Below are 5,000 nucleotides of genomic sequence, written 5' to 3'. Positions count from 1 at the left end.
CAAAATACTGTAAAAGTAATATGTCATGCCATTGCAGAAGAGAAAACTCTATTGCCACCAGACGGTGAGAGATTTAATCCTTAAGCCCATTAGAGCTCAAGGATTATGGGTCTGTATTCATAGAGATTCTCAAGAGATGTCTTATCTTCTCTTTCAAGCGTGAAAATCATATTAATTGCCATAATCGAAGAATATGAAAATTAAGGAAAAGCAAAACAATTTATCGTTAAATAATTGCGTTTTCAATTGTTCATCATCTTATAATGGACAAAGGGGATTTGATGGTATGAAATACAAAGAAAGACAGAATAGTCATGGAGTTACATATCCAGCAGTATTTGGCATCTGTCATTTTTCTGTACATTGTTTTTTTCTGTATTTCAATAGAATTCTTTAAAAGAATAGCGTTTTCTTTCTTAATTCTACGTATGAGTGCATACCTGCTTTGCTTTACAATTCTTAATTTTACGTTCTTGAAAAGAATCCATTAATGAACACCGATTAATTAAAAACCACCTCTGAAGAGCAATAAAGTGGAGAGATGAATAATAATAATGATAAAAAGAAAAAAATGGGGAAATCTATCATTAATCTTTTGATTATTATTATTTTTTTCTTGCAACTTGATGCACACCCTTGAACTCTCTCCATGTTTAGAAGAACAAAAAACATTCAGAAAATTCAACGCTCGATAAGAGACCTAGTTTTGGGTTAAATAGGTCTAGTTGATGATTTTGATTTCTGTTGTCTCGTAGTTCCGAAGAAGGTGCTATGAGGCAGTGAGGTGGCAAAACTGTTTTCCTTTTCATATATTTGGGATCTGTTCGTTGGATGGTTTATATCCATTTGTGTCTATATATATATATATATATATATATATATATATATATATATATATATATATATATATATATGTATATATATATGTATATATATATTTATATATAGTATATATATATATATTATATATATATATATATATTATTTTTTGTTTTTTTTTTTTTTTTTTTTTTTTTTTTCGTATGTTTACCATCATTTTCGTTTGTATGTTTATCGCTTCTATCATCTCTTTACACGAACAAACAGCTTTATGAAAGAATTTGATATTTGTAAGCTTACTTGGTTTCCCTGGTGCCCTCCCCCACCTCCATCAATAAGAACTTATTTGATCAGAACGTTTGTAGCGAGTGTTAAACTTGCAAAAGGAAGATATTCATCTGATTTATAACCCCCCAAAACTCTTAATTCTCGGGACGTAGTTTTCCTTCACACACTCACGCACTTTCCACTGTTTTCACTGACAGTTCTTCCAATACGTCTCTCATTGACGTAGAAAAAGTAGCGTTCTTAGACGTATAACCTTTACCAAGTGGGCCAGTGAGTCTAGTATGTCCTGAAGGTCAGTGAGCATAACAATAAGGTCAACAGTGACAGTAACTAACACAACCAACAATAATAATGATGGTTAAACATAATGATGATAATGATGATGATTAGGATAATAATAATAATAATGATCATGATATAAGAAGAAAAGGAATGGTATTGATTCTACTTCTATTCGTCATACTAAACATGTAAATTAGTAAAAAAATAATAAAAACCACCTTTTGGTAATTTAATGAACCAGTCGCTTGTACCATCATGCTTATGTAATATTACTGCTCACGTTTGTGCAAAGAGCCCTTCTTTATAAACAGTTACTGGGTAGGAGATCCGGGATATTGCAGTTGTTATTGCAAGATGCAGTAATATCATATATATTTTACATACGCCTGACTAGGAAGGGAAAGCTAGAGTATATTTAGTAGTTATTGCACATCAAAAGGAATATAATAGCGTATCAAGAAATATCTCCGACTTGATATTATTTGCTTCCTTGTAATAGCGTTCATTTAGTTCACAGATCTGTGATTACTTGATGTGTGTCGCGAATCTCAATTTTAAGATATTTGGGGTGATCGACGTGTGTTTTTCGAGAACGATTGCTAATGAAGCCGATTGCTGCATTACGATGAAGTCAGTGGACTCGACTGAACGGTGAAATGGTACGGACCACTCCTCAGTCTGCATGGTGGTTCGCTACCTGGAGGTTCCTTTAAAAAATAGTATTAGTTCAGTGGTGAAAGAAGTGAGGACCAGTGGAGAACAACAGCGGTTCAAACAGAACTAATATATACAATCATGTGATCATTTTGGGAGGAGCATCAAAGTTGGTTACAGCTGAAGCCCGCATAACAGTTTGGAGATTTTTGCGTAAGTCTACATCTCTCTAGTTATGTATAGATTTATAGAGTACTATTAGTTCATACTGAATATACTAGGACGTAGGTCTAGTATAGAGTTCCTAAACCAGTACGTTTACTGAAGACTAAACAACAGATCATGGGAGTGAATATATACATGTTTAATTATGTTTTATTTTTCTGGTCGTGCCTTCAAGTTACAACCTCAAGCATGGGATATTATTAATTTGACTTTTTTGTGATACATGTATATAAAATACTTTACCTTGTATTACACAAAGTTTTTAAGTGATTTTGATTTCGAAGCGTAGTGTATGATATTTTGCTTGTGTGAAATGTTCCTCAGAGACATGAAAGGGAATATCACAATATAATGCCAATAATGAGATTCTTTTAACTTCTAATACATATTATCATTATCTTTACTATTATTACAAATGAATAAGAAACAGATAATGATGATAATGCGGAGGACGATTTTGATGATGGTAATGATAATAATAATGATGATAATAATGATAATAATAATAAGATAATACTGATTTGCTACAACTAATAATGAAACTATTATCACTGCTATTACTAACGATGATAATAATGATGATATTAATGATAATAAAACTATTACTACTGCTACTACTAGTAATGATAATAATGAGGATAATAGTAATGATAATAACACTATTACTACAAAATTCCAAAAGGGAGAAACAACATATTGGAATGACATAGTCTGGGAACAGAGTGAAAAAAGTAAAATCGTGTCTCGACTCAAAACGGACATTGAGAATAATAGACGAACGGTTTAACTAGTTTCATAACCCACGAAGGTTAAAGTCAGGAAACAGGATTATTGAGACACTCGCAAGAGATGTGTTACGACATGCTGTACCCTGGTGATGAACTTTCTACGTTCGATGTCGCATGAAAACCGTAAAATGATAACCTAGAAATGTTTGTATTTTTAGGAAGATATTTGATATTTGTTATCCACATATACCTCAAATATCCCCATTTTTACAAGTTTCTATGACAATCCTATTTAACATCACAATGTGAAGATGCACAATGCACGGGGCTGTAATTTGCAATATCACTTGTTCTTTAATCTAAACACCTAATTTACTCATAATATCGATAACTATTAAATCATACAATTAAGTCAGAGATGGTACAGCAAATAGTTTCCATTGTTACATTTTCCAAGCCGAGTAGTGTAATGTGTAAGAAGCCTTACGACTGCCGACACATTAATTGTCTGAAAGCGCATTCTCAGAATCAAGGGACAACACTAAGATCGAGAAAATCTATCTTTAAAAAAAATAAAGAGCCTAAATCAGTCAGATAAACTTTCAAAGTCAAATTTTTGAGTGTTTTTTTTTTCTCCATAGCTTCATCAGAGTGAATATGGAGTGAAACAGATATTCGGTTACATTGTTGACAGACTGCAGTGTTCCACTCCAGCTTCCTGTCATTTATTTATATGCATATATAGAACATCAAGAAATACGAGTCTAGACGCAATTAAGAATAAATCAATGTAACTTATAAACAACCCAACAAGGCTTACAGAAAATACCTCATCCACATTAGATGTTACTATAGTAAACAGTCCCTATATCATTCTGCATGGAAATTGGAACAATCCTTCCAACGAATAATGGAATTTGCAGCAAGCAAGGAAACAATGGCGGTAAAAACACCCCAGCGACACGAAAGAGAAGAAAAAGGAACATTGCATGCAATGAACATTTCATTGCATGCACATTTTCACCATATAGTCACGACATCTTGATCTCCCATAAGCAACCATCTCTTGATTTTTGTATGACCAAGGACTTGTGGATCTAAATGCATTTGATGTAAGGGAACACGATTGCCATAATCGGGTCAAATGCCATAATGCCAGTCCCTTGCCATGTTTCTCTTTTACTAAAATATTATAGCGAATCAATGAACAGTTTCAGAATTTGATCATATAAAATATGTAGGGTAAGACCATCTCTCTGGAACAAGAGGTTCAATCTATTCACAATCCTTTCTACTTACATTCCCCCGAACCTTTCACTTCCTCATTCTGGGACTCTAAGACAAATGAGTATATTTGACGCGGAAATCGCTACAAAGCTTTAGAAGCACATAAATGAAGAGTGGCAAATCCATTTGAAAACTGTCAGGCCGAACAGTCTCACTCGTAGCCTGCTTGTGATAGAATTGCTTTCACTGAGACTTAACCCCATCAACAGAAAATCCATTTTCAAGGGGAATCTGATATACACCCATTGTAATGAACTCTCATGATTGCCCTGTAGTATTCCTGCCTTTATCACTTTGCGTTTGGATCAAACTATTTAACAATGACAGTTAAATATTTATTGGGACTGAAGTCCCACTAGTGAGAATTCGTTTTCTTAACTGGTTTGCTAAATCATTAATTATACATTTCCAAGTGTTTTAGTAATCTAAGCACACTTACTTTTCAATGGGCACTGCTTGTGCTACAGCTGAGTCTAGGCACCTAGCCTTTCCTAAAACCACCATATGGTCTACAAGCTTAAACGGTAGACTATGTTCAGCTTAGAAGCATATCATCAGTATAGTGGCCTTCATAACATAGTCGAGAGGACGAACACCGGGTTGGACCTCTGGTTGTGACAGGTGCCTGTGCATTTTATACACCCCGGTGTTCATATGACACTGGTGATTCTGCTGACAGAAAATTCTTTGAACTTATTTCAACATCGAACACCACAC

Source organism: Penaeus japonicus, unplaced genomic scaffold, assembly GCF_977035675.1.
Source record: "Penaeus japonicus unplaced genomic scaffold, GWHDUDI00000001_assembly GWHDUDI00000009, whole genome shotgun sequence".
NCBI classification, from domain to species: Eukaryota; Metazoa; Arthropoda; class Malacostraca; order Decapoda; family Penaeidae; genus Penaeus; species Penaeus japonicus.
This window is presented reverse-complemented; position numbering follows the sequence as displayed.